A 22,178-nucleotide genomic window follows, 5' to 3' on the forward strand; every position below is an offset into this window, starting at 1 on the left:
TGAGTATCTCCCTAAATTCTAAAATTTTTGCCGCCGGTGGTGTCGACCCTGTTTCAGAGTTAGCATTCTCTGCATTAGAGTTAGCATTAGATCTTAACAATAAGTGAAACTCCATTGTTGTCATATCATGTCATCTTCATAGATTTAAACTCATAATCTAAAATCTGGACATTTCCGAGGTCCTGACGGTTCCCGGATCTCGGACTTTGTACTGTAGAAAGAAACTTAACAGATGTATCTCTGTAACCTGCCGTTTGTTTACAGAAGTAATACATCTCATAATCAAAGAATGAAAGGGCATAGGCGTTATTCGTGTAAACATATATTTTAAAAAGCAGACTGCAACAGCCGTTATAAACACGAAAACGTTAAAATTCAACAACCATCTCGAATATCATACCTCTTCCTTTTAGAACGGTTAAGGACGTTGTACGAAATCTAATATTCTCCATGTTAATCTAGAAATTTCGAAGCCTCATTACGATTCTCCCTTCTTTAACATTTCTGGTTAACAGCAACTGAGTGAGTAGTTTTTATGGGCATGGTTTTGCACTTCAGCAACAATAATGAGATGTAGTGGCCCTTTGCACTATTATTTACAGTTCCGGCAGCTTTAATGCGGGTCGTAGAACCCATTGAAAAGAAAAGGGAAGAGTCAAAATGCTTCGATGAAAGAATTTTCTGGAAAAAATTCTAATCGAAAGGGTAATAACAGCAATAGCTGGCACAGATAACTGCGCTTCTCTGTATACACCGCCGGATGTACTAATTACATAGAATTCTATATTTCTTCGAACGAGATTCCTCAGGGTTATCTAAAAAAGCGATTTATCCCTCATAGAGAGGCGGCCATCTTTTTTTCCCCTTTTGGTAGTTATCGTTATTAAAATCCTATTTCGATCAAGGACCCTCAAGGTTTTCCGATACCAACAGCAGGTGCGTCGCCCCTTGATTGCGCTTTCCATTGGCACGCGTGTTATTACCCGGGCACGAGTCAGATTTCGGTTGAGAAGCAGTCTTGTCAGTGTCGTTTCGCCTAGCAACTATTTTGCTCCCGTGCGGCACGTGTGAAAGGGGTGATGAGTAGCCTGAATTTTAACGAGCAAGAGGGGCATCCATTTGTGACCACAGGTCGAAATCAGCTTAAATAATGTGATGAGCAATGACTAGTGTTATAACAAAATATAATAGAATTAGATTACTTTCACAGCAGCCGTCAAACATTCGCTTTTCTCTGTTCCCCTTACCAGAAAGTGAAATTCTCCTCCTTTCGGCTTTAAATAAAGAAGTTTCTAATGCCAAGAAAGATATCATTACAAGATTTCAAATTCCTAGTTTATATGTGGAAGCTCACTTTCAGTGTTTTCTTTCTTTTTTCTTCTTTTAGTAAATATACTAGACTGAACTGCAAGTTAGTTCGGTAACAAATTTTTTTGTAATAATGTTGTTCGGTAACATATTTTTTTGTGTGTAATATAGAACGTCCTAGAATTTTTTCTAACTGAACAACTTACATGCCTTCGATACTTGCTTATAAAAACATTATTTACTTATATTTGATCTAGCACGTGATATCGTAATTGTAATACGCATTTCTCTTCTTTGGTGTTTACTTCCAGTGTTACTGATTTTTAAATAATTCATTTGAGTTTTCTACAGCTAAAATAAATCAACATTTATTATTTACAAATTATTAAAGTAGTATGCATCTTTTGAATTTATTGTTTACAACTCTGTAAAACCTTAAAAGTCCTCTTAAAACTAAAATTATGAGTGATCCGCTTCTTAAAATGAAATAATAATAACAACTGTAATACTTTAAGGAGGGGATAAAATATCTTTACTAATTTACAAATTTATCTAAAAAGGTTTCTTTGACTCATTCATTATCTTTAAATTCATTACATATTTACTAACGATTTTAGTTAAAAATATAACAGCGTTCTATCTTGCAAATGAAACTTATCTTGAAAACAGGAAAGCAGCAAAAACAAATTCCAAAAAATTATGCCATGTGTGCTCCTCTGCCTAACGCTAAAGCTTATTAGGAAAACAAAGATCCAAGGAGCAGTTTGAATTGAGTGAATATTTTCTGCCTACAATATAATACATAAATGAGTTTCATTTTCTTCTATAGTTCAAAAATACAAAACATAAATTTGAAAAATAGCCATTTTTCTCTTTATTTTATTTGCAGATGAAAAAATATCGATGTAAAAATTATTATGACCAAACATGGCGCCCGCACTATAATTTGGTTTTCAACCGACAATTTGGGTCGGGGTCTTCAACTTTCCCAACAGTTCGCCAGAGGTTATTTCGCTGCCTTAAGCATTTCATATTTATACTCTTCAGAGGTGGGGGGAGGATAATAACTATTCACGATCTGGAGTGATTTCTTGAAGCCGCTCATTTGCCTTTTCCCTTTCTTCCTAGAATAGTTGAAGCCTACTTACCCACGGCAATCATGATTACATGAACTCGAGTCGTAAACTTTTGCCACACAACATATTTGCCCACAGCAGTTAAAAATTATTAGCCTTCAGATATTCTGGCACAGGAATTATTGCTTTTAATTGCAACTCAGGTTTATTAATGATAATTATGTTTATCATTTATTCTTTGTGGATTTTTTTATCAAATATGTATATTCTTTAAGGTTTCATAGGTTTCGTGTCAGAGCAATGAAATCTATGTTATATGTGCCCTTCGAACTTCCCTTCTCTCATTATCCAATATATTTTAAAGATGTCTGTGCTCTATCGTCTGAGTCAAAAACATAACCAAATGATAGCAAGATATAAATTCCAGTCGTTTATATTTCTTCTTTTTTTCCTCTCTTCATTTTCTTTTTTAATTTTAGATTTGGTCTTATTAGATGAAAGGATTTGATGCTGTTTTCGGTTAAAAATTTAAGAAATGTTTGTATACTGTCTTGCTAGTTTACATTTCAAAGTTAGATTCGAAGAATTAGGAATCTTTATATATGTTATACGCATTACTGAATGTTTCAGTTTAAAAAACAAACAAAAGAATGAATAAAGATTTAAAGTTTTCAGATTTTATATTACGCGTCAGAGGGGAGTTTTTTCATTTACACATACACACACGTTTCGAAAGCATTTAGGCTAATACCCCCTTGGGCTAAAAATATTTAAAAACAACATATTTTTAGAATTTCCGATAAACAGTTTCGCACGCTGGTGTAAAATATTTTATGCCGTATAGTGTGTTGCTACTGCTCGCTTTGAAGTCATTGAATTTTTATAATAAAAAATTAGTTAAACTTTAAAAAAAGTAAAATAGATTATAAAACAAATTCAAAATTCAAGACTCTGGCTTCCAGGCGCCCATGTTCGGATGGAGGATTATGTTATTCAAAATTTGATGGCTCTAGGAGCCACTGTGTTTTTCCACAATGCGAGAAACATGCGTACATTCACGAAGATTCTTGATTATTATTATTCCATTACATATAGTATAGGGCGATAATATTTGATGGCATCATTTTGAAAAGTGATACAGCCGTTTATAGTGATTCGCCGCAGAATCCCTTTTCGGGGCTAATAGCCCTTCTGGGCTAAAAATATCTATTTTGATTTCTTTATCGTTTGTGCATAATAAAGAGTAAATATATCTGAAGTAAATAAAGCAATCATATTCGTAGTGCGTACCATTCATCGTATTAATGAATTTTTATTTATTAATCTATTTTATAAATCAAATTCGTACTGATGCTAATTAATGAAGACTAACAAAAAATTACTTTTTTATGAAATAATAATAATTTACCATTAACCAAGATATATTTTTAGAGAAAGATATGTTTATAAAGAGCAAATTCAAACCTTCGATTAGCGTTATTTCAATTAAGAAAGGTCAGTACGTTTCGAGATATGCCATTTACTAGTTTATAAATTAGAAAGCAACGTTTGTATCAAATAGTATTTTCCTATTTTAGAATTTCCAATGTTAATTAAGGACTTCGAATTTAGGCAGTTCTTGGTTTAACCGAATTTTAAACTTCTTCAGGACTTTTGAAAACATGTAACTGAGATACAAGAGCTGAGGACTGAAACTTTGTTACTTTGTTTCACGTATCCGATTTCTATCGGATAGTTATATCCGGTAAGATGAACGGGAATAATTGCATATAACGAATATGAAAACTAATTAATACTAATTTGCTCAGATAGGAAGAACGTATGAATGATGCAACTAATGAAAAGAATAGTTTTAATTAGTAAATTATCGTATTAATTCGCAAAGCATTCAAAATTCACTGAACAGATGTTTCATTAATAATTCTAAATTATAAATTCACTTAAGAATAAAAGCATCCAAAATTTTATAGAAAAGGTAAAACCAAAATTTTTAATCGTAAACATCATTTACTCAATTTAGAATTAAATTTAGTAAGATCGTTGTTGTCTGTATGATTTTTAACGTAGGCTAACCATCATGATATTCCAGTCAATTTTAAATAATTTTTATACGATATAGAACAGTTCTCAACCGCTTTTGCTCCATGCACACCTTTCAGTACCGCTAGACGTTCAAAAACTCGAAAAACATATATACATGTATTCAAATTAAATTTTTTAATGTGTTTTATAAATTTATAAATTAAATTAGCAAATGTATAGAAAATGTTAATAAATACCAAAATTTGAACAAAAGTATTTTTTTATATACATAAGGTAAAACTAAATATTTGAAAGTTAAACTAAAGGCTGATAGCATTTCCCCCTTAAACTATAAAATTTCCCTTTAGGGGAGAATTCTCGCTCTTGGTTTAGATATTTCTGAATCTGATTTCCTGTAGTGTATTTGCGGCATAAGTGTACATAAAATCAATCTATTTGAAAGTCCTTTCGAGAGACTGAGGGTAAGAGAAGACTACTAACGAGACCCTTGGATTCTGTTTCCAGGGTGTTTTGGACCTAAACCGGGATGGATCTGGGCAGAGTCGTAGTCTCACCACTAATGCTCTAAATTTATTGATCAGTGACTAGACCATCACTTGCCTCGCAATGAATTATTCTTGGCCTGCTGGTATTTAAGAACGTATGATAAGCAAGAATAATAGCAAAGCTTGAACAAAAGTCATACTTTTGCCATAAGTGCCCAAAGGCCAGTAAGGATTATCAGTCATGATTATTGTTGGGGGCCATTTGTGGCTTGGATGGTGTATTTTAATGGCCTTAATGACGTTAAGAGATCAATAACGTGCCAAACAAATGGTAAATGTAGCTAAAATCATTAAAATATGCAATAAAATTACTAAACAAATAGAAAAATACTTTGTTAACAATTCAGTAACACTGTCATGAAGGATGGATGCAGAAATAAAAACAAAAATTGTAATACATAAAATGAACTAAAATAAATAGAACCCAATACTGCGATGATGAAAATATGATTAAAACTCATGATGAATGTAAGGATGAAAGTCAGTAAAATCTCCGCAAAAGAAGTATAATATATAGTATATCTAATTAACTGGAAACCAATTCAGACTCAATTATAAAATTCTCTCTTAAACATCTAAATTGATGTCTCAATCCATTAAATTGTCAAGAAAACACGAGAGCCATCAAAATACTTCAGACAAAATAAGGGCATTATAGTAAAATGTGCTACATCGACAGGACAGTATTGCAGTTGGAACAAACATGTTCAGCCTCGTAACTAACTGTGTGTGACTCGAGAGTGACCGATCCTAAGACGACTTTTCTGATTTCCACTTCTATCCCAATAGTCCACTCTAGGTTTTATGCGTCCCAACTTATTATTACTTGAATGTCACAAAATAGTTGCTGTTTATTTATGATTTTGCACTACATGGCACTTTCTATACTTTTAAAAGGACGAACTGTATGGACAATTCCATAGTGGACTTGTGATGTCTACCAAGGTAATTTTGCTTTTTACACTTACATGTCCGGAAACCCAATAGTAATCTTGTACCCATGGGCTCCTTAAATTTAGACGTAATCGTAGAATTTCAGTAACTACAGGATTCTGGGCTTAGAGAATGTTTTTAAAGATTTTTGCGCATTATACTTTTTCCAGCATAGCTTATAGTATATAAATGAAAGGGTGCAGTAAAGGATGTCCGAATAAAACAGCCGAATTCAATATACCAAATAAATTATTTATTTTTACGAAATGGAAAATATTTTTACATACTTATAACAGCTAAATATTACGATTTAAGAACGAAAAATAATGTTTAGCATATGTTCCCTACAACTTGTTCTACATCACCGTACTATCTCGATAAAATTCGTAATCACTTTCTCACATATCTGCCTATCGTAGCACAAAAAACACGTTCAACTTGCTCTTTGAGTTCTTTTATTTTTGTTCTGAGTTCGTATTCTTTGGGACTTGCAATAACACTGTCAAGCACGATAGCGATGTTTTCAACAAACTGGCTGGATCGAGAACGTGGTGATTTAATGTCTGCTGCTGAACCTGTGTTCTCAAATTTCTTTATCAATCTGGGATTTGTTGTTCCATTGGCTGCATTTTCACGTCCAAAGATTGCACGAAGCTTCCCAATCGTCTGTGTATAATACTCACTATTCTTGCAATGAGTTTTCACAATCAAAACTCGCTGTTCTTTTATGTAGCGCTCTAAGTCGATTATACTGACAGTTTTCCATTTTCGGAAAATAAAACACTTTTATGGGCATATTAAATACATCGCTTTTGTCGTAACATCCTACACATAACAGTGTTTCAACAATCAGAAGTATTACAATATTCAAAGTGCTGCCAGCTGCTTTCGACCTGTCTGTACATTGTGGTAGCATAAAAACAACCGATGCAAGAAAGGACATAATAAAGAATTATTCGGTTCGTCATCCCATTTAACGCTTACTCATTTCTTTCAAACTAATTACAAAGACAGTGAACTTCTAAATCATCGCTTTCTTTGATTCAGTTTTCCGAGAGATTATCTGACGGAACAGAAAACGTGGGAGGGATATGTATGATACCTCTAATTTTTTCTCCGTCACCGGAAGATCACGTGATTGCTCTGTCCTTCTCCTATTCGCAAACATGTTACTAACTGCCTTCTTCTTGCCGGAAGGGACGCATCACAAGAGCAGTGTACCTTGACAACGATCAAATCTTCACGCGAAGAATAGCAGCTGCAAACGTAATGGGTCATGATACGTAATCCGACACCGAGGACGCGGTTATCCTTTTTTTTTTAATGTAACCGCGATCTTATTTTTGGATTTTGAAGGCATGAATACAATGCCCAGTAGTTCTAGCTTCAGGATTAAGGCATATAAAAGGGTAAAAATATGTGATGAATTTTCGGAGTTTACTATAGAGATAAGATTGGATGTCATTTGCTTCCAAGGTCATTTTTATGCAAAGCCTCAGATCCTTGAAAGCAAGTCCAAGTGCAAAGATAAGTACATGAGTTGGATACGAATTTAATATTATTTTTAAAGCCTTAAATAAGTATGTAATAATCCACTGCTGATGAATTGCGTAAAACAGAGAAAAAATTGGAATGCTTTCTCACATATGGCAAATGCAAATAAACTGTGGAGCGGAGATATTTAAATATATTCGCAAAAATGGTGTTTTGTTAAGTAATATATTAATTAATAAATTAATTGATTTGAGTACGAAGATGTGAGATTTAAAAAGTATGAATATGATGCTTTGATATTTTGTTTGAGTATGAACCGCGATGAAAGAGTATGCGAAGCTCAAACACACCTTAAATAGTAATTATAACCCATTAACCCTTTGCGGTGCAGTGTGTCCGGTCTGGACACACCTAAAAATTTCCTTCTGTACGCACAGAAAAATTGAATGAAAAAGGAGTTTTAGGTTACTAAACTGAATGAAAAAGGAGTTTTAGGTTACTTACTTAGGTTACTCTGAAACTTCTTTATTTATAGTAGATGGAGATAAATAGTTTGAAAAGAAATTTCTATGTTATGTTTTTGGCTGTATGCTAATATCCTTATTCTATATTAGTTTTAAATTTTTACCTTGAAATCTCGTCTAAAATCTAACGGCGAATCCTAGGTGTGCCCAGACTGGGCTCACCGATCATCTAGGACAAGTGAGACAAGTGTATCCTTTGTTTCTCCGCATCTCATCGGTTAGTTCATTGATAACAATGCTCGTTTCATCACTCTTTTCGAAGCTGTATTCGATCAGTGTGCCCACTTTGGGCACTCACGCAGAATTAAAAGATAAGTGTTATCTTCCCAAAATTTTACTTGTGTTATTCACTCTAGGCCTAATTAGACTGCCTACCTTTTTTTTTTTTTTTTTTTTTTTTTTTTTTTAATTCAAAACTCCGACTTTAAAAGGTAGCGTGCCGGAAAGGGTTAATAGCAATTGTGTAAGGTATTAAAAAGACTAATCATTTGACATCCAATATATGAGTGCAGCAATGCTTAGTAATAATAATAAAAATATTTTGAATAATTTGTTTTACAATAATAATAAAAGTATCATAATCTGGAAGATAACGAACTTATTACGCCTATACTCTGTTACTTTAGAATAAGCATTTTATAGCCATTTTTCTTTCTCCCAGACCATATCCCGTAACTATCGTAATGATTGCTAAAAATAAATAAATAAAATAAAATGAAAATTCTAAAGGTTTCAGATTTTAAATTACGTCCAAAGGGTCGTCTTTTTAACGTTTTGCGTGTTACCTTTATTTATTAAATATCATGTTCTATGTACTCAAAACATAAAATTGAGTTCAACAACAATATCGCAAAATAATTTTTAAATGAGCATATCTTTAGAATTTCCAATACACAGTCTCGCGCGCTGGAGATAATTTTTTTTTTCGTACAGTTTTGCAATTGCTAGCTTTGAAATTCTTTAGTTTTCTAATCAAAAATTCGTCGAAGTGTTACAAAATATGAAATCGATAATAAAACAAATTTCAGATTCAAATTAGGGCTTCCACATGCCCATATTCTATGAAGATTACGTTATTCAAATTTTTATGGCTCTAGGTACCGTTGTTTTATCACAATGCGAGAAGCATACATTCATTTATACAGATTTTTCATTATTTAACTTTTTAAAATATAATAAAGGGCGATAATATTTGATGGCAACTATTTGAAAAGTTATTCACCGTTTATAGTTTTCAACGCAAAATGCCAAAACGAAATTGATCCTTCTGGGTGTTGGTGTATGGTGTATTTAATTATGGCAAAGCACACTAGGGCTATCTGCCTAAGGGCACGGATGCCTTCGTGGAGGACTTTCTAAGGGAAACTGGCTCGCATACACTATACACATGGGAAAAACCACGAAAACTTCAATGCAGCCAGCCCGTTCGCAGGATTTGAGCCTCGGACCGAACTACCAGTGTTCAGCGACCTTACCGCTCGGCCGCTGGTGGGCCAATCCTTATGGGCAAATTGGCCCTTTGGACTAAAAAAAGTCAGATCATCTAATTTACTAAAATCTTCTAATTGGCTCTGTGCGGTGATAAAAACAAATAGTACGATCCTAAATGAGGGAAGGTCAATACGACCTTGAACTGTCTGTTTTAAAGTAACAGAGTAAAGTCGAATAGAAATAACTTTAATTTTTGTTTTGATTTGAATTAAACTGGAACAGCATCAAAATATATTCCGTGTTCAGAAAATGTAGTCGTGAATTTCATGTTTTGAAATTTTTCATTAAATTTGGAAGTACAGTTTAAAATTATTATCGCATTATTTCAAAAACTAATATGTTTTGTTTTAAAAGCAAACAATTTCAGCATGCAACCATGCTATTTTTCAGAAAAAGTTAGCATTAGAAAATAGGAAAAATTTTCTAATTAACTTTACGATGAATGAAGAGCTTAATTACATATACAAGTTCTGTATCTTGACTTTAATTGCATGAAAACATTTCTTTTTACGGAAATGCAAGTTATTTTTATTTATTTCTTTAAATCAAACAAGAGAAAATTGAAACGCTGCAGTATTTTTATGATTTTCTATATATAAAACTAATTATTTACAAATATAATCTATATATATATATATATATATATATATATATATATATATATATATATATATATATATATATATATTTTTTTACAGAATTAAATTTTACCGTCTTAAAGGAAAGAAAGAAAAGGAAATGTTGTTCATTTTCCTTCAGAATTTAATAGCCAAAAGTATTTATTCTTTCTAATCAATATTTTTTTTTTCTTTAGAAGAGAATGCCAAATAAGAAACCAAAACTAACTGCTTAGTAAAAAAAGTAAATATGCTTATTAAATAAAGAAAAATTTCACATATATAACACCATACAATACGAGAACGCCAGTTTCCAGGGCGAATAAAGACTTCATTAAAAAGGAAACACTGAACTTTAAAAATGAAATGAACAACATATAGTTGAATTATCCGGCTTTATTTTTCTTTTGCTAACTGATATTTCATTTCATCGTTCTGCAGCAAGCGAACTTCATTTCTCTTTAAATAGGGTCTGGTTAATCCTCAGTCCGGTTAATTCTAATCTTTCAAATTACAATTAGCATTTTGAATGAATGATATGAAATGCAAATCAGGAATTTATATTTGTCATTGTTTGCTAATTTAATTATTAAAACCAGGAAATTCTTTTTCTCATTGTAGAAAGTGCTTGAAAAATGTGATGACAGATTTCATTTTCTAAATACTCATCAGGAGATGTATACTATATCTCCCCTTTCTTTATTAATTTTATTATGCGAAAACCGAGAAGGAAAATTATTTGAATAATTTATTTTACGATGTTACGGTAAGAACATAACAAAATAAAAGTTGTCAGGGATAAAATACGGGTAACTATCAAAGCGTTACTTCTTAAAGAAAACCTATATTCAAATAAGAATGCACAATAATATTAATATTAAGACACAATAATTTTTTGTTGTTTGTCTTCTGAATTAATATTAATATTGCAATATATAATAATATATCTTCTTTTCTACTTCAATGTAACACACATTTTTATTGTTGTCTCTGCTACCTTTCAAAATAAAGTTAAAAAAAGTCAAGATTTTTACAAATAGATTTAGGTAACAACTTTAAAGCTGTCTGTTCTGGCAATTAATTGTTTCTTCTTACGTATTGAATTCATCATTAAATATTAGATGGTATTAAATATAGAAATTATTTATTAAGCATAAATTTCTGAATTTCAGATGCAAAAATATGAGGTTTTTTTTTTTAAATTAATCAAGTCATTGAGAATATTTCGTTTATTGAAAATTATATCCTACTTTAGTTTGATTTTATTTTTGCAGAGATAGACACAACACTGAGACTAAATTCATATATTATCTTGCTATAAGATACTTCATACACAAAGCTATACGCTTAGAATCAATATTTTAAGTAAGGAAAGTCCTTAGCCCTTTAAGAAATCAGTTAGAATTTAATTTTATCTAAGCTCGGAAAGAATGGATGGAAAAAAAAAGAAGAATTTTTTTTTGAAAAGTTATCAACATTTATTTTTCATCATCTGAAATAACTGTAATAATTTGAATAAAAAAAGAACATATTAACGGTCAAAGCTTTGATCACTTTGACATATTCGTTAAAAAAACAAAGAACTGTACAAAATAATAGAAACTTAATATAAACTTTCAGCGTATGGTATCAACAAAGACATTGATTGGACATAAATTTATCATGCTCGTTTATTTATTTCACTATTTGCATTTCCAAAATGGCAATGCAGATGAAAGAACTTCGTCGCGTGCGAAAAGGTTTTTGACATTAATTATACACCACATTAAAAACTGAACTCCACGAACCAATGTTAGTAATTATAACTGTCTTGTACAGGAATATATTTTTCATTGTTAGTTTTGTTGGGGAAAAGAAAAAGTATAAATTGCGTGAGAGAGACATTTGGCAAGGATTAAGCGAATAAACTGGGATTTTATACCTAATTAAACCTAGAAATAACTAATGAAAGTCGTTCTATTACAGTACTTCTTCTTTCGTATATTCAAACATATAAAAGTAGGAAAAAATCTTTTGTTGTTATAATTAATGCAATCTCTAAGTACTGAGGCCCATCATCAAAACATAATAAGTGCTTTTCATGCGAAGTTTCTGAGAAATCTAAACATAAAAATAAAAATGAAAATTTTCTGGTTTGAGTTTATAATACAATCGTTTATAAAAAATTACTATTCGTGAATGATATAACAAAATAATTAGTTGTTCGAATTTTTTAATGCAAAAAACGAGGAATTCTGTAATAATTACATGGAAAAGGCGTCTGTTTTGAAACAAGCAGCTGTATAAAAATCCCTTATTATTACGTTTTTTGTTTGTAAAAAATTAACCATATTTTTTGCTTATAAGATATTTTTGTTAGAGTTTAGATGTCTATGAAAAGTTTATGATGTCAAGGTTATTTCAATTTAAAATATTTTGTTAGTAGAAAGGGTACAGTGCTTTGCAACGTTGATTTAATACAAAAAAAAAAAAAAAAAAAAAAAAATCAACAATCTTACCTGTGATATCAACAATTTTAACAAAAGTGTTGTTATTTTAATAAAAATGTCAACAATTTTAACAAAATTCATTTTAATTTAATTTAACAAAGTTAATTAATTTTAAGAATGTTTGCTAGGCACATATTCGTATTACAGAAACTGCAGATGGAAACAAACATGTATAAACCTTCAGAATTATAGAGATGTGTTAAAAATTCGGGTTCAAAATTAACAGAACTGGATAGTTAATGAAAAACCATTGATGCTTCAAAGTTCACAGAAATTAATATTTTACTACAAAAAACGCCATACCCACGTGAGCATGGTTATGGCTGGTTTGGTTTGTTAAATTACAACAGGGCACGCTACGGCTGTCTCCCTTAAGAGGAGAAATATTTTGTAAAAAGCTTCCCAATGGGAACTGGCTCGTACCCACGTTATACATGGAGAAAAATCACGAAAGCGTCCAAGGAGCCAGTCCGTTCACCAATATTTGAGCTTGGTCCGAACTACCAGTGTTTAGTTACTTTACCGCTCAGTCTCGGATGATAACCGTGTGAGTTATGACATATGTGCATTATATTTAGTGATATGGAGTGGAAGTTTCAATCACCTAATGTATAGAGTCCGTAAAAAAGTGTATACTTATTTTAAAGAAAGAAAATACTTTACTGTGCATTAGTAAACAAACTTAATTACAGGCTAATATAATGATATATATATATACATATGATATAATAAACGCAGGAAAAAGACGAAGCACTGTTGATGCGTAATACCCAGACAGGATAAATCGTCGATCCATATTGAAAATGAAGAATTCTGATTGCGTAGTATGCTGATATGGTGACTTCGTAATATCTAAGAAATTTGGCAGTCGAAGCGATTTTAATTCCATTTTTATTTGCAATTGACTTTTGTGGCCACAATAACTTGGCACGCTAGTCGTGCCTTTTCACAGAACATTTACATTTTTGATATTATTGCGCCAGCAAGCAAGACAGCGAAATGACATCCTAGCAGAGCAGAGAATGAGGTTATACTATATGGAAGCATGCGAAGAGAAAGGTTTTGGTTTGTGTTAAAAGTTTCAGTTAACATTATTCGTCATCAGCGCTGCGCCATGGACCTTATATATTTCTTATAAGGTCCATGCGCTGCGCAGGCCATAGGATGATCTATATATGACGCTTTCCAGAGAAGGTATTACGATTTTTAAAACAGAGAGGGAGAATTAAAGTTTTACCGTTAGTTTGAATTATAATTTTGATTTATATATTTTTATCTTACATATATATAATAGATTAGGTAAGGTTAGAAACAATCTCCCTAAACCTGAACATGCACAATTACTTACAGTGGTCAAAGCATGAAAGTGTCACTTTAGAGCTGAGGTCTCAAACACGCGGCCCGCGAGCTGCATGCGACCTCTGAAGCAATTTTATGCCACATGGGAATGCATTTAGTTTATATATTGGTTGCAAATGCTTTGGAGACATAAGGATATATGCGCGGATGATGTTGAAGGGAAAATGATAGAGTGAATAGGTCGGAACTTAGTCACTGTGCTTGTACGCTAGACCCACTTGACTAGGATAAAGTAGGAAAATTACGCTGATATAGTCAAAATTGTTAGTTTGCCAGCCGGGACAGCTAATGATGCTTCAGTATACTGAAATTTCTGGCTAGAAATAAGTTAATCGGTGTTTTATTTAATAAGCTGGAATTACCTAAAATAAATGTCAGTCTAAAATTTAACATTTAGCTATCAATAGTTTGAAATTGAATTTTTCCTTTGTGTTATTATTATTATTGTTTTTGTATATTTTGGTAAATATTTAGTAAATGAAGATTAAAATTTAGTTTATATATTTTTGACTTGTTAAAAATGTTTTAAAATTTTGTTCTCTCACTCGTTAGCTGTTTTTAGATCATGCATTGAGTGCGCATGCAATTTGAGTTCGAGACCGCAGACATATAGCAACGGACATATAGCAGTTGCCTGAACAACGTTCGGACTGTTGGCACATGCCACTGTATTTTCTTGACGAAGGACCTCCATAACAGATATCCTACGTTACATGACATGCCTCAAGGTCATTTTGTAATAGAACTAAAGTAGATTGATTTTATCGAGCTTTATATTTTGTGCTCATAAAAAAAGTCTTCATGAGTATGCTTGGATTATTAAATCTACAATTTATCGAATCACATGATTCGTAGAGAGGTGAAAAATACCAAATTCGAACCAAAACATGCCAACGTAAAACTGATAATTAGGTGAAACAGATGTCTTATTTTTTTGCGCAGATTTTAAGGAAAATTCTATCGAATTCTAAGGCGATAAGACACAGGCCATTCTTCTTCAGAAACAAAAAGAACTCTATAAAAGAATATAGCGAAGGGTGTTGTTTTGCCTAATTTTAAGAACTGAACATATTTGAAAAGTTAAAAAAAAAAAAAAAAAAAAAAAAAAAAAAAAAAAAAAAAAACGTTTCGTGTGTTACCTTTATTTATTAAATATCATGTTCTGCGTACTTAAACTATAAAATTCAGTTCAGCAGCAATATCGCAAATTAATTTTAAAATGAGTATTTCTTTAGAATTTCCGATACAGAGACTCGCGCGCTGGAGATAAAAATGTCTTTTTTTTTATATAGTGTTGTCATTGCTCACTTTGAAATCGTTTAGTTTTTTAATCAAAATTTCGTCGAAGTGTTGCAAAATCTGAAATCGATAATAAAACAAAATTCAAATTCAAATTAGGGCTTCCACACGCTCATATTCTATGGAAGATTACGTTATTCAAATTTCGATTGCTCCTTAGGTACCGTTGTTTTACCACAATGCGAGAAACACACATACATTTATGCAGATTATTCATTATTTAATTTCTTTAAATATAAGACAGGGCGATAATATATGGTGGCAATGATTTGAAAAGTGATAAAGTCTTTTAAAGTTTTCGACGCAAAATGCCAAAACGAAATTAATAGACCTTCAGGGCAAATTGCCCCTTTGGACTAATAAACAACAAAAGGCATAAATTTGGTTAAATAAAGTTATAAGAAAAAGCGAAAAAGTAAAAGTTTAAGACTGAAACTTATGAATTTTAATTTCAAAATCGAATTTAAAAATTAAATATTCGTGAAATTAATGTTTAAAATTCAGTATCAAATACATTTTTTTAAAATAACTTTACAATAAAAACACAGAATAAATTTAAAGATAAATAGATACCTGTTTTCGCTGGAGCTGTCTGTTGAAGAGAAAATTTCAAAAAACACCAATAATTACGAAGTCCGGATTTAAATCACAGAGAGCAGGCTAGATTAGACTTCGTTTCAAATCCTCACTCGAATGCCCAAACAGCAATATTGCAAAACGAAACCAATCATTCTGCACCTTTAAACTACTATAAAAACGCACCTCTAAAATACACCATTGAAAAAAGACTTCCACCAAACAGCGAACATATCAAGGAAGTGACGCTCGGAGAAAAACAAAGGTCTAGAGAGTTCATTACCGAAAAGGATCAATTCGTGACTGCAACCAGTTTTCTTTTAGTCGGTTCCAGTGAACCGGAACCTGTCACGAAGGTAGAAAGGCATCGGAAGAAAGAATTCTGGTGCTTCATATTTCGTAGGTGGTTGGTTTTCACACGACCGGTTGAGATGATGAGAGAGATTTCCCAACGTGCATTTCGGACGATGCATTTCTTCAGGTGCTTGGCTGGCTATCCATGCAAGTCTGTGGCCTCTAAATTTTTCATCGCATGTTTTATGAATGCATTTTTGCACATTTTCGCAAACGACTTCGTGACGGACATGAATTGGTTTTGATTATTGAGGACGAATTCTTTTGAAAAGCCACTGTTTCACAGTCATGTAATTTATAGCCTTCGGAAAATACCTTCCGAGAAATATCCGAAAACTGATTCTAAATACCATTTTTCGATAATTCGGGTTTTATTTATACAGTTATTTATTTACATAGTTGTAGGCGAAATTGTTTAATAGCACACATTTCTCATTGATCTGAATGTAAAACAAAGTATAGCGTGAATAGCTGCAAATAAATAATAAATATCCGAAATAATCTTTTAGAAAATTAATCTTCTTTCCTAAAGACAGCAGACTTCTTCCTCCCCGTTTACCATCTACAAAAGTGTTGCGGGCTCCTATTGAAAAGATACCCTTTTTAATATACGTTGATACGTTCCGTGTCCTCGAGATTACAGGAATCGCTAAACAGTAATTATTTTACAGTTGAGTATTCGAGACTACTACGAAAAAAGTGCAGATGTTTAAATGTAGAAAATGCATCTGTAATCAGATTCGCAACAGCTCATTATATGATTACATGTTGTACTTTTTAAGGCAATTTTCAGCTGGCGCAGGAAGTGCAGAATCCGTGTCCTTCTGAAGTTCTTGATGCGGAACTTTCACTTAACGACGTTAAAAGCTAAATAAAAAAATGCAAGAGAAGACGCAACTTAAAACTGACGTTAATTTTAACATTTAAAAAAGTCTGAGTTTGTTTTGAGACATTTAAGCAATTTTTCTGTCTGTTCAGAGCCATATAAAGTAATGTTTGCCCGAAAAGGTAAAAGAAAATTATTTGTAGGGTCATCTAGGTATCCGTATTTATGTACAGCAAGGATGTCAAACTCGCGGCCCACAACAAATATTTTTGCGGCCCGGCCAATATATCGGCAAATAATAATATATAATAATAAAATAACATATCGACGAAGAAAAAAATGAAATGTTTACTGCTAAGTAATTAACGATAATTTATTCAGTGTTGTTAGATTACTCACAGCGAGCTGACACACACACTACTTAAATTACAAATGCGTGTGAGTAGCTTGCGTTCAGCTACCTTCGGCTTTTGGGGAACACGTGCACTCAGAACTTGTACGCATCCCCCGATAGCCGAACTCATGGTCTCAGTTTTCCAATCATAGTTTTGTACGATATATTGGTGCATGCATGTGCATGCACTTTGCTTTATTATTAATTATTACTTAATTCATATTGTTACGGATTTCATAGTTATTTATTTATTTAGTTTTTTTTTATTTAGAATTGTAATTAGATTTGCTTCATGTTGCCTTAGCAACGCAGACGATTTTTGAAAAGACAGCAGCGTTGGAAGGTTAAAAATAGATAGAACAGCGCGTGCATTTAAAACCCAATAAATTAATATCTCGTAATTGCTGTACCATCCACAAAAATCCAGATATTTATAGATGTTTCCAGTATATTCGAGAAGTTAATTATAAAGCTTATAAAAGCCGAGAACAAACAACTCATCTCAGTAGTAGCTGTAGTTCTAGCGAACTGTTTGTTTACTTAATGCTGTGATTGATTTGTAGCGATTTCGCTGTGAGATAGAATTAGTTTATCTGTTTTGAATTGATTTTTGCTAAACGTTTGACATTTTGTGATATTGTTAGAATATTTTTGAAGAAATATTTCAGCATTTTGATTTATCTCTTGTGGAAAGAATAAATTTTTATTAACTTTTTAACGTTAACCGTGTTTATTCCAGCCCTTTGTATTCAGTATGTCTATATCAAAACCAAGTGGTAGTAAAATTAAACGAAAAATCGCTGACGAACATAGAATATTCCAAGTAAAATGGGAATTAGAATACTTTTGCTGTGAAATAAATGATAAGATAATCTGCTTGATATGTAATAATACTATTAATGTACCAAAGTTATATAATATTAAACGTCATTACGAACAACACAAATCGAAATATAACAATTACGAAGGATTAATGAGAGAAGAAAGGTTGAAAGAGCTCAAGTTAGGAGTGAAAAAGCAACAGTCCGTGTTTAGTAAAGTATTGCAAGAAAGTGAAGCGGCGGTACATGGAAGCTACGCCTTGTCCGAGTTGATAGCTAAACATTCGAAGCCTTTTACTGACGGTGATTTCATCAAGGAATGCCTAATGAAAGCTGGAGAAATTGTTTGTCCTGGAAATGTGAAGGCTTTTCAATCAATTTCATTGTCTCGAAATACAGTTGCGGAAAGAGTTACTGATTTAGCAGCGAATTTAAGTGATCAGATCAAAGCAAAATCATCTAGTTTCAAAAGTTTCTCCATTGCCTGTGACGAGAGCACGGACATTAGTGGCAAAGCTCAATTAGCAGTGTTTCTTCGTTCTTGTGACAAGAATTTTCACATTTTTGAGGAATTACTGGAACTAATACCGATGCCTGGTACTACAACAGGAGAAGATATATTTACTTGTGTTTTTGGACTTCTGCAGAAATACAGTCTACCTTTGGCAAAATTAAATTCTGTAGCTACAGATGGCGCTCCATCAATGACCGGGAAAAACAAGGGCTTCGTAGCATTACTAAGGAAAAAACTTAGTTCAAACATTCATCATATGCATTGTATTATACATCAATAAGTTCTATGCACGAAAGTAATAAATATGGAGAATGTTTTGTCATATATAAAAAAAGTTATAAATTTTATAAGATCTCGAGGTTTAAATCAGCGTCAATTCACTGCTTTCTTAAGTGAGTTAGATAGTGAATATTCGGGTTTGTCCTACTATACCGAGGTACGTTGGTTATCTTGCTCCAAGATTCTCAAACAATTCTGGGATTTGAAAGAAGAAATATGTCAGTTTTTAAAAACGAAAAATCAAGACGTAAGTTTGTTTTACGATCCAATATGGATACAAGATTTATCTTTCTTGGTTGATATAACCAAACACTTAACCGATTTAAATTTATCGTTACAAGGAAAAGATCATATCATTACGAACATGTTTGACATAATTAAAGCATTCAAATATCAACTAGTTCTTTGGGAAAAACAACTTAAAAATGAAGATCTGACGCACTTCCCGACGTGCAGCATGAATAAATCAAGTTTAGATGATACTTGTTCGTATCAAAAATACGCAGAAAAAATTGCAAATTTAACAACTGAATTTAAACCAAGTTTTAATGATTTTAGTACTCTCGAAAACAAATTTTTTTTTTTTTTTTTGTTTTCGTCGATTTTCTCAATAAGTATTGACTCAGTACCCAGCCATATGCAAATGGAGGTGATCGAGATTCAATGCAACTCAAATTTGAAAGCAAAATTCATTGAAGTGGGCGTGCCTGAATTTTACAAATATTTACCAGCCAGGTTTGAAAATACTCGAAAATTTGCATATGAAATTATTTCCATGTTTGGTAGCACTTATCGGTGCGAGCAGTTATTTTCAGTCATGGAAGGTAATACGTCTCCTATTAGAAACCGTATTAATGATGCTCACCTTGGGTCAGCGTTGAAAGTTATCACTGCAAACAAAATTTCTCCCGAAATAGGAAAGATAATAGCAGAGAAGAGATGTCAAGTATCAGGACGTAAATTTTCTTGTTCTTTTCTATATATCTATATCTATATCTATATATATATATGTCATAATAAAAGCAAAAGGAAACTGACGGAATACTGTAGATGCGTAGTTATCCTATATTGAAGAGGAAGTAATCTGATTGCGTCGTAAGCTAATGTGTTGACTTCGTAAATAAAACTTGGCAGTAGAAGCGATTTTTATTTCCAATTGACATTATGTGGCCACAGATGACTTGGCACTCTAGTTGTGCCTTTCCACAGAAGATTTACATTTTTGATATTGTTGGGATAGAAAGCAAGCCAGCGAAATTACATTTTAGCACGGTAGAGAGCAAAAGCTGAAGTGCGTAGTTATGAAAGATGGAAGCACGCGAAGAGAAAAGTTTTGGTTTACAATTCGGTGATTGGTCGGCAAGAGGCATCTGGTATTAACGGTTACATAAGATCGCATGATTAATTTGAATGACGCAATGCAGATAAGTTATTACGATTTTAGAATAGAGAGGAGGAATTAATGTTTATAGTTATATTATAATTCTGATTCATACATTTTTATCTTACATATATATATATATATATTTATTATTGTATTATTCGAAATAAATCTACGTTTCTATGAATATTGATTTTTTTTTTTTTTTGCGGCCCGCCTAAAGTTAAACCTTGTTTGTTTGGCCCAAGTGTACCTATGAGTTTGACATCCCTGATGTACAGCAACACAGAAGATATGGTTTATGAAATTATAACTTCAAAACCATTAACAACTACCATTTTGAAAATGGAATCCGAAAGAAAAAGTGTAAAGTGCTGTCATAATAGCAGAAAGATGCGTCACTTTATGAGGGGGCAAGGACAAAGTATATATATATGAACTATTAAAAAAAAGGAGTGGATAGAGAACTTTTGGTTCGAATGATTTATTAAATTGTGAAGATATTCATGAACATTGAAAAGTAATTAGTTTGAAATTATAAGAACTGCCTCTCGACATCAACAGTGGGAAGCAGTATCTGAACATTTACTTGTAAAATAAAGCCAATTTTGCTGTTTTAGATCATTTATATTTTTCAATTATGTGCAATGTAAGAATATAGGAAAAAATAGTACAACATTATCAACATTAAAATATTGTTATAGATGTAAATGTATAGAAAATTTTAGCTTATTCTTTAACCTGCAACTTGAAGACTTGATTTAGTTACTTTTATTCACACGTATACAGTACGTATAAAATGGAAATAATGGTAAAAATATTTTTCTGCGTAAATAATGAAAATAACGCCTACTTTTATTCACACGTATACAGTACGTATAAAATGGAAATAACGGTAAAAATATTTTTCTGCGTAAATAATGAAAATAACGCCTTCCGCTGATACAAGGCCAAAACCTGAGGGAACAGACCCTTTGGGGCGTCAGATAGGAAAATGAGGGGCTAAAACAACTATGTTTTTCGATAACGTAGAAAGGATCAATGATCAAAGAAGTGTCAATTACGAGGTTCTTAGGCAAAAATCTTTATCCCCACATCATCTTAGATTAATAAATTTACATCAAAAAAGAGTTCCAAAAATAGAGTAATTTAGTGCTGAATTGAAATGCTAAAATTTTTTCAAACGATTACCGCCTTCTCCATGGAAAATATGTGTAAAAATACATGTAGATATCATGACGGACTATAAAAATTTATTTTGAATTTTGGGCCGATAATTAAGGGCGATTACGCAAGCTATAGTCACTAATGCACACTGCAGCTACTGTCTGTCTACGAGAAGAACAGCTCCCGTCACAGTGTCTACGGGCGGCGGTCGCCATAGCAACAGGGCTAGTAAATTTCAAATGGGAGGGGGGAACAAAGTTTGCTAAGTGCGCCAAGATGGCAAAGTGAAAAGTAAATCTTCAAGACAACCCTACGGAAAATAGGTCAAGGCTCGTTTCTACGGCAACGGACAGCTGCAGACTAACTGGTGAGAGCTTTTCTTATGATAGAAAGACTGTAACTACCAATGCGAATTAATTCTAAAGCAGTTAGAATTTCAAGTTACGGAAACAGAGTTTGGATGAGAGCTAATAGGGATTCGCGGCTTCAGTCTATCGGCAAAATATGAGAATCCTTTCAGTATCCATAAAAGTGCAAATGAAGTGATCGAAGGGACATATTCATAACAGTGCCTTGTTGGAAAGGTTCCAGTACCCTTTTGCAGGTCGACCACTGTTCGAAACCTTTATAAAAGTGTCAAATTGAGCCCCGTAATAAAAACGTTTATTGCATAAATTTCTGCACCTTT

General features: G+C 32.4%; 1 protein-coding gene across 5 annotated transcripts in view; it reads right to left on the reverse strand.

The window, feature by feature from the left end:
* Positions 1–22,178, reverse strand: part of Cad88C (cadherin 88C) — a 298,274-nt gene that overhangs the window by 198,045 nt on the left and 78,051 nt on the right. Inside the window, exon 1 of one of the 5 annotated variants that reach the window (XM_035354903.2) lies at positions 15,752–16,007. The exons of the other annotated variants lie outside the window; for them this stretch is intronic. The gene's annotated coding sequence lies outside the window, so the exon portion shown is untranslated. Of the gene's footprint in view, positions 1–15,751; positions 16,008–22,178 lie in introns of those variants that run through there. 5 annotated transcript variants of the gene reach the window in all.

Source organism: Stegodyphus dumicola, chromosome 8, assembly GCF_044657685.1.
Source record: "Stegodyphus dumicola isolate Sdum_Otavi_A_Nest chromosome 8, ASM4465768v1".
Taxonomy (NCBI): domain Eukaryota; kingdom Metazoa; phylum Arthropoda; class Arachnida; order Araneae; family Eresidae; genus Stegodyphus; species Stegodyphus dumicola.